Below are 10,040 nucleotides of genomic sequence, written 5' to 3'. Positions count from 1 at the left end.
CCCCCCCCAACACCCACCTTTTGGGCTATTTTGCTTCCATAGTGGAAAGAAAACATCCAAAATACATGTTTATGTGTTTATTTTATTGCACTTTATCTATTTGTGTTTGTAGATTTCAATTACAGTACATTTCTTTAAAAGTTTTCTCCTCCACTTCAGCAGCACTTGCATACACCAAACTTAGCAGGTTTATTCCTCTCTATATTCTGAAGGATTTTACTGAGGGGTTTGTTCATATATCATTCACCCGAGTTTATTTTTGCACTTTATCTGTTTGCGTCTGTAAAAATTTAAATTACAATCCATATCTTCAAAAGTTTTCTCCTCCACTTCAGCAATACTTACATACACCAAACTTAGCAGTTTTATTCCTCTCTATATTCTGAAGGTTTTTTGTTCATGTATCATTCACACTGATTTATATAGCATTTTATTCCTAAAAACGTGGTGTTTTTCTGTATTATTATTTTATTGTTAGTTTTATACTTTCTTTTTACTTTTTTTTTTGTGAAAGTAGAATCTTCTTTCAGACTAGTGGAAGGAAAACATTCAAAATACACTTTTAAGTGTTTATTTTGTTGTATTTTATCCATTTGCGTCTGTAGATTTCAATAGCAATACATATTTTTTAAAAGTTTTTCCTCCATTTCAGCAGCACTTACAAACGCCAAACTTAGCAGTTTTATTCCTGTCTATATTCTGAAGGTTTTTACTGAGGGGGTTGTTCATATATCATTCCTACACAAAACTGTTATATGACTTCACAAGACTTAGAATATAAAGTCACATGGACTACAGTCATGGTACTTTTATTGTGCTTTGTTTGTCATTTTTGACAATCGCTTGACATTCACTGATCATTATGGACTTTTGTTGTAAGAAAAGGGCCTTAATATGTGTTTCTCATGTTTTGCAGATAAAATACAGTATGTTATTAAGCATATGTTTGGAACGAGATTAGGGTGAGTACACAAAAAACATTTGTTGAAGTTGTAAATAAAACATTTTACAAGAAAATAGTATTTTAAACAGTTTTTCTATCTCAAAATGTCATGTTTAATTCAGTGTGTTATTTGATATTTCTTTGTAATTGTTTGTGAAATTCTGAGTTAAAAATGGTTCAAATATTCTGTTAATAACGGCTAAACATGCTGTACGGAGAAAGAAATGAACATCACCAAATAAAAATGATAAAGAAAGTGAAATATGGAATCTCTGATGAATGTTTTGTTTAATTCTGCCATTTCTATTACAGCATTGTCTCTTTTTTGCTAAAATATTTCAAGTTTTGTATTCATACTTTGAGAGTTTAAATGTGGAGGGCTACAGCAGCTGGAGATTTCAACCAATCCTTAAATATTTGACAGTGATGTAACAGTAAAGTGGCCAACCAGAGAAGTGCCTCCCATATGGAGCTGTGAGGTAAGTATTTTGTGTTTTTAATAGGAGAGGTTGGTTTTGTATGAGGGAATCTCTAGATACTCTAAATCCAGGTTTAGAGGGATAAAGTGGAAGTGAGTTGGCCTTCACTTATCAGTAGACGTGTGAAATGTCTCCGAGTCGTTTTAAGTGCGGTGTGAGCGCTGATAGGTGTGTGAACTCTCTCCTGGGGCGGATCTCCTTCTCCATGAAAGACGGGAAGCCTTTCTGAACTTGACCATCACTTCATTGTTTCCCGCTGGGTTGCCAGTCAGAGTGTATCTACAGAGTTGATTGAGGGATAAAATCCCATCAATGCAAATAGTTGTCACAGAGCTACAAAGTTAAGAGCAGAGTTTGAGACGTTGTTGAGATCTCTTCTGATACTCTAGAGGAGACAGATGTGAGGTCATTGGAGACTTTTCTTCCCAGGAGGGAAATCTTAGAAGCAAAATGCACCTCTTCACCATTTCATGTTATTGCTGTCTGTGAGATAGAGATGTTTCTTTCTTACACTTTTAAAAATAAAGGTTCTTTATTGGCATAGATGGTTCCATGAAGAACATTCATGGAATCTTTCCTTTGCACAAAAGGTTCTTTATAGTGGACAGAGGTTATTTAAATGATCAAACCTCTGGTGCTCCTTGTGTGGTGGTCAAAAATGATTTATTTTTTAACTTCAATGAAATGAATGTACTATATTTAATTTCAATGTTTTTTATTTAATATTTTGTATTTTCAGGGGATTTTATTATACTAAATTAAACTTATAATCATTTAAAAAACTTTTTACCTGTTAACCACTTTGAGCATAGACCTTACATTTCCAAATTTTTTAATTTTTTAAAGAGGACATAGAAGCCAAATTAATGCTGAAGTGAAAAAGTAAAAAAAAAAAAAAGAAAAAAAAAGTTATAGATGTTCAAGTTGTTATTATGAAAAATGCACAACAATATTTTCAAATTTTATATGAAATACATATTTTCCAAAACATGTTTTACTCTAACACTGTGAGAAAAGCAAAGTCATAAATCTAAACAAGTTGTGTTCCAAATTTGAGGTTTATATATATATATATATAAAGAGCTTTCTGTAAGATTTGTTAGTTCGGGCGCAGTACCAAACATTTCCACTAAATTCATTTCCCATTTTGACTACTTTTTTTTCAGGACCATTTAACCTTTTCAAATCGTGTCCATGATTTTTTTTTTTTATATTTAAGAAGCAAATGCTTAGTTTCGTACCATTCCAATGAAGTAAAAAATTATATATATTAAAAAAAATAAAAATAAAACGTGTTTCACGTGTTTACTTCATTTTTGGTCAAAAATTGCCAAAGAGCACCAGATGGTTAAAATGTTCTTCACACCCGGACAAAAACTAGTTATTTTAAGAACTGTTCCATGAAAGGTTCTTTAAGGAACGCTAGATGGTTCTATGGAATCACTGCAAAACAATCCTTTTAAAACCTTTATTTTTAAGAGTGTAAGGGTTGAAGTGTCACTCTAGATCCAGATGACAAACAATGAAAAATTGGAGAAGCCCTTCTTGTTCTTTCCAGTGTAAAGTCTCCATCTCAGCATCATGAGAATGGCTGAGAGCTTTTCCAGTTGTTTAGATGTTGTAATGATTCAGCAGATCGAAGCCACGTCCTGCTCAGATTCCCACCACTGATGGTTCCAGTCCTGCTGTTTGGGAGTCATCTATGAATCATGGTTAACAAACTTCTTTAATGAGCGTGATAAAGATCTTAATGTGCAGCTGATGCAGCAGCTTCAAGAAAACCATCACCCTCGTTCACTTAAAAAGGTATTTTACTACTAGTCTAAACTCTCAAACCTTGCTCAAATTTGCCTCAAATCTTTTGAATTGGAAACTTTTGCAGATTTTTTTCTCCTGAGATTGTAGAAGAGATGTCAGATTTATCAAGATATTTGGCATCTCAATATGAACTCATAGTTATTTTACTTGATGTTATTTCTCCAGATCTGACCACTTTGAGGAGGAACATCTGGGACAAAGTTGATGTTTGAGTGAAACGTCACTGGGAACATTTAGTCTCTTCAGCCATGAAAGGGAAACTTACGTTTACATGGATTCCTTTGGCAGATGCTTTTATCCGAAGTGACTTACAGTGCATTTATTAGCATGTGTTCCCTGGGAATTGAACTCTTGACCTCGGCGTTGTGAGTGTCATGCTCTACCACTTGACCTACAGGAACCTCTGAGCAATAAACGTTTCCCTCAGAGTCTCCAGTTGCAGTTCCTGTGCTGTTCTCCATCTCGGTCATAATATAAATCCATGAGAGTCTCTGCAGATCACATGAGACATGGCTTTGTAAGTCAGTACTCTAGAAGACGAGCTCTTTGCTTTCATGTTGTTGTTGTTTTACCAAAGCTCTTCTTTCTTCCAGAGCGTGTGACCATCTTTGTGGAAACCAATGGACCAAACGCATACATGAAATGAAGGTCAACTGTGTTTCTCCCCCAACGTTCTCAACATCTCTTCTTGTTTTGTCTCTTTTTATCACTAATAATCTGTTTTTTGATATTGTCATCAGATCTGTGCTGCTTGTTCTTCGTATACAATCAAAGAAAGTAATTATGTTGGCTTGACAAAGCAACTATCCTTGGACAACGAATGTGCTAATCATGCTTAAAAATGTTAAATCATGCTAGCAATCTGTGCTGTTCTCCATCTCGGTCATAATATAAATCCATGAGAGTCTCTGCAGATCACATGAGACATGGCTTTGTAAGTCAGTACTCTAGAAGACGAGCTCTTTGCTTTCATGTTGTTGTTGTTTTACCAAAGCTCTTCTTTCTTCCAGAGCGTGTGACCATCTTTGTGGAAACCAATGGACCAAACGCATACATGAAATGAAGGTCAACTGTGTTTCTCCCCCAACGTTCTCAACATCTCTTCTTGTTTTGTCTCTTTTCATCACTAATAATCAGTTTTTTGATATTGTCATCAGATCTGTGCTGCTTGTTCTTCGTATACAATCAAAGAAAGTAACTATCAAAGCAACTATCCTTGGACAAATCATGTTAGCAACTTGCTTAAAAATGTTAAATCATGCTAGCAATGCATTAAATCATGTCAACACTGTGTTTACAACATGTTAAAACTAGTGCTGTCAATTAAAAAAAAAAAAGCTAATTAATCGCACATTTTATTTGTGAAAATATATCACGATTAATCCCACAGAACATTAAAGTTTTTTAAATATACTTTTAAATTGCAATAATTTCACATTCAATCTTCAAATTCATGTAGAAACAACATAAAGACGATATATTTTCAATATTTGTTTAGTGGCATTTCACATTCAATCTTCAAATTAATGTAGAAACAACATAAAGACGATATATTTTCAATATTTGTTTAGTGGCATCTTTTTTTTTTTTATGACTGAAGGTACCAAAACTACTGATTTCACTTAACATTAAAGTATAACAGAGAGCTATCAATTCAGCTATTAGGAAATACACAGAAATTGAATAAAGTTATCTAACATTAAATTTTAAATAAAATATACTGTAGATGAATCCTTAAAGCTACAAAAGTTATTGATTTCCTCTTTTTTCTTTTGTTCTTTGATTAACAGACATCACAGCAGCTGGGTTATTAGGTTAGTTGGCTGCTATTACTTTAAGAGCTGCCGCTGCTGAACGTGACGCGGATCTGTGCATGTTCGTAGTTTCATTCATGCTTTAATATGAAATGATACAGGCTACAGTGCACGCCTCCGTATTTGTGTGTGCAATTGCAGAGCACACGCTATGAGCACAGTATAACGGCTGACAGGACAGGAAGATTCGTTTTTATTGACATATGGCCTGACAACATCTCATCTGACCGCAGTTCACTGATGGTCTACTGAAGCTGATCGCCACCTGTAGCTTTTCCATGCTTGTTTGACAAGCGCATGGTGCTGAGGTGAAGTGGAGCATGCGTCTGAAAAGTCTCCTGTTTTATATGCTCGTAAAGACGTTCTGCGTCTAAATAAACGCAATACTTGTCAAGAAAAAAGAGACGGAAGCAGCAGTTGTGAGTGGGGTGGCCAACCCTAGCTCCGCCCCTGTGTTAACTGTGTTAAATATATAAAAAAAATTAATCACCTGCATTAACGTGCTAATTTTGACAGCACTAGTTAAAACATGTTAACAATTTGTTAAATCATGCTAACAACGTGCTAAATCACATTAGCAACATGTTAAAACATACTAGCAATGTGCTAGCAAAGTGTTAAAATGTGGTAGCAACATGCTAAATCTTTTTAATTTGTTAAAACATGTTAGAAGCGTGCTAATACATGTTAGAAACACGTTAAATTGTGCTACCAATGTGCTAAAACGTTATCAGCATGTTAAATCATGTTAGCAACTGCTAGAACGTTATTGACTTCGAATAAAATCTTCAAACTTCACGCTTTTCAAAGTTATTTCAAGCGGTCAAACCAGGCTTTGTCAAGCTAACATTAAAGTTTGTTTACAAACTTTACTCATCTCGTTGTTCTTGTGACTGTAATTACAACTGATAACGTGTCAGATAGCTGGCTCTGAATGATAAGAAGAAACACTCTGGTCTTTTCTGCATTTGCAGTTTTCCTCTTGACACTCCAGAGTCGTTGTGAAGTCCAAAAGCACCACTGATATTCTCTGATTGGGGTCAGACAATCCTGTCGTCTCAATCCCACACCATTAGCACTTCAGAGACCCTGACAAGTATTGATTTACAGGTCTTTACGAGAGCGCTTTGGCCTTCGAATCCGTGTGACGGTACTCTTAAAAACCAGAGCTTGTTCTCATGCACTGACAGGCCGTTCTCAGCCGATGGCAATTAACTAAAGTAGGGCGAGATACATGCGCTGGGTTTTAATGGTTTGCAGATGAGATAATCTCATGATAACAGACTTGTTTTACAGAGAGGTGAATAGACCTTCACTTAAATGTGGAGTGTGTCATGTTTTGAGTGTTTTAATACTTACTTTTGGATCTCAGATTAATGTTCAGGGTGCTAAAGGGTGAAACTTTCTGTGATACTTTTAAAATATTTATATGTTTTTATTTGAGCGGTATGCCAACTTCTGATTCAACTGAGTGCATTTGAGGCCGAACTACCAACCATTAATAGATGTGAAATGTGACATTTTAGGATGTTTAAAAAAAATAATACAACTAAAATATTTTTAATGAATTAATGGTTGAGTTGGTTGTACTAAATATTGAAATAAAACAAACATTAATATTAAATAAATTATTAAATGAAAATAAATAATATTAAAAACTTTATTTTTTTAGATAAAAAATTTTTTAAGAGCTTATTTTGGAAAAGGATGCTGGAGTTGGGTACGAAAAAAGATGAGGCATACAACAATATTTATTTTAGTTTGCAGATGTTTTTCAAGATTTAGTTTTTAAAAAGCAGGTTTGAGTTGGATATATTAAAGATTTTTAAATATTAAAACACAAATATTAAAGGTAATATTTTAACAAATTGATTTAGATTTTTACATATATGTTTAAAAAGCTTTTTAAAATATATCTAAAAATATATATATATTTTGCATTTGACATATTGATATTTTAAATATATGTTCAATATTAAAACAGTATTAAATATAAATAAATATATTTTTAATACACTATTTTAGAAAATATTTACCTTTTTTCATTTTTAGATCATTTTTTTGAAAAGGGAGTTTTGAGTTTGAATATATTTTTAAATATTAAAATAAAATATTAAATTGAGTACTTTTTTTTTTTTTAGAAAAAACAAAAAAGATCCTTTATTTTATTACCTTTAACCTTTACTTTTGTGAGTTCACTAGCATATAGATGAGCTCAAAGCTAATGCACATAAACTAAAAGCCACAAAATACAAGTTTATGATTTGATGAGCTCTATAAATATCAGATGAGCTGCAAACATTTCTGCTTTTCTTGTTTCTTGATCGTTCCCATCATGCTGAACTGAAAATGCATTTTCTCATATAAGTTGAGTTTAATGAGCGACTCGAAAGCTTTTAACTTTATTTCTCTTGACTTTTACAGGTCAGCACCTGATTGGCCGATGACAGTTATATTGGCGCAGCTTTGCTGTTTACAGCGAGTCTGTTAGAGGACGGATCTGTACGGAAAACTGTATGTTCTCTGATTGGCTCATGTGGGATGTTCTGGGAAAGAGACGGATGGCATTTAAATCCATGCATTTACTGGAAAACCAGTCCAAGATCTGCTTCCCAGAGATTCCAGGGCGAATGTTCCTCGAGTGTTTAAGTGTTTCTCTCATCTGTCTGTGAGCAGATGTCCTGCTTTCGGAAGAACAGAAAGATAAAGCGATTCACCTTTATCCAGGCAAGTAAAACCATCAAAGTGTCTTCTCTGAGATGCCACAGTATCCAGAGACCTTTAGCTGTCGCTCCAGACAATACAGAGAAATAGTTTGTAAAGCACAAACACTTAAATTACTGAGAGAGGCAGCTCATCTGTCTGTCTTTCTCTCTCTTCTCTTCTAAAGAACCAATTATACAAAAAACAATGTCTTGGGCAACTTCAGCGAGAAACATCTGCGGTTTATGTAACTCTGACTCTGTTTGTTCGCACATAGATCATAATAGTTTGATCTGTTTAATTCTTGGGTGTGTAATTAGCATAAACAAAGAACAATTTTATCGTCAAACCCTAATAATACAGATGTTAAACCGGTCAAAGGTCAGGATTAAAGAAATAGTTTATATTTTTTGATCATGTCATGCACACACTGTGAAAATTATTTTCTTCCTCAGTATTTTGTCTTGTTTTCCAGTATAAATATATAAACATACTTAAAGCCAAACGTACGTTTTCTTGAGAAGCAAAATCTAAGGTATTAAGTGAGTTTATGGGAACAGATTTGGAGAAGTGTAGCATTGCATCACTTGCTCACCAATGGATGTGAATGGGTGCCGTCAGAATGAGAGTCCAAACAGGTGATAAAAACATCAGTCCATCAGTTAACATCTGGACAAAAGCTGAAACAATCCATCATTAAGACGTTTTTAACTCAAATTTGAGTCCATAATTCATAATAACATAACGTCTCCTGTTGTCTCTCACATCCAAATCCAGCCACATATTTGTTTATAGACACATTTTGATCTTGTTTTGGCTTGTAAACAGTGCTCGATCTGTGCAGATTTCTCTCCTGATTCAGATCAGACCACTTTTTCACTGGAGGAAGCATTATTATGTATTATTGCCGGAAGTTAAAAACATCCTATAATGCTGGATTTGTTTCAGCTTTTGTCTTCTCCAGATGTTAACTGATGGACTGGAGTGGTGTGGATTACTTGTGGATTATTGTGATGTTTTTATCAGCTGTTTGGACGCTCATTCTGACGGCACCCATTCCCATACATTGGTGAGCAAGTGATGCTACATTTCTCCAAGTCTTTTCCCATGAAACAAACTCATGTTGCTTCTGAACTAAATGTATCTTGTGTTTTTGTCGTTTTTAATACTTTGTAAGATGCTTTTTTACTATATAAATCACTTGCATAAATAGAAAAGAGCAGCTTAGACATTCTAAATGTCTAAGCTGCTCAACGCTTTTCACAGAAAAAGTAAGTCTCGAGTTTGAAATTACATAAAGATAAGTAAATGATGATTTTCAATATTCAGATGTCAATTTTCATTTACTTTCTTTTTCATCTGCCTCTTTTCTGGTCTCTTTCTGGACTGGGATGCTCTCAGCTAAAACTGTAACGAAAGGAAAACCATTTTTTGCTGAGGTGCTTTTTCCTGCACAGAGAGGAAGTTGACCCTCTGCAGTTCTCATCACAGTATGGTAATGTGAAGAACATATGTGAAGGAAAACAGCACTGGATTTGCATCAGTGCGATATATAATCATGACATGTAATCATGAGCCTTTTCCTGTTGGAAAATCCAGCTTAAGCTGCTAACTGGACCATCTTAAACCAGTTCCAAAACACAGCTTGTTCCCCAATGTTTACCAGCCTCCATATGCTTTACTTCCAACAGCACCAGACCGGATCTGTAATGGAAAGCCAGCATCGGGACGCTCCATATGTTCCCGATGGACAGGAAGTCTGGGGTACGGCAGGAGGGCTGGGACAGTAATGGCTTCAGCCTGTCATTCCTGTCATAGCAGCATCCATGACGGACTCATTAATACACATCTGGGGTCATTATGAATCGGACCTTTATTATTCCACTTCCACTTCAAAGGAGCAGGCGCTTTTGAGGCGTTTACGTCAGTGGGGCGGCACGCGCCAAAAAAGACAAAAGACTCCGACACGTGCAATGCATGCGTTTCCAGCGGCAGCTCATTTTTTGTACTTTCAGGGGAAAAAATTACAGAATGACTACAGATTATCATAATAATCAAGGGCATAGTCTTTAGTTGGGATGCAAGTCCCAATATCCAGCAACTACTAAATTTTAGCAATAATATTGTTCAAACGGTTAAATATATGTACACTCTAAAAAAATGCTGGGTTAAATACAACCCAGTGCTGGGTAAAATAGGGACAAACCCAGCAATTGGGCTGTTTTGACCCAGCGGTTGGGTTAAATGTTTAACCCAACCTTCTGGGTAGTAACCCAACCGCTG

The sequence above is a fragment of the Sinocyclocheilus anshuiensis genome, unplaced genomic scaffold, assembly GCF_001515605.1.
Source record: "Sinocyclocheilus anshuiensis isolate Anshui unplaced genomic scaffold, SAMN03320099.WGS_v1.1 scaffold1297, whole genome shotgun sequence".
Taxonomy (NCBI): Eukaryota; Metazoa; Chordata; class Actinopteri; order Cypriniformes; family Cyprinidae; genus Sinocyclocheilus; species Sinocyclocheilus anshuiensis.
This window is presented reverse-complemented; position numbering follows the sequence as displayed.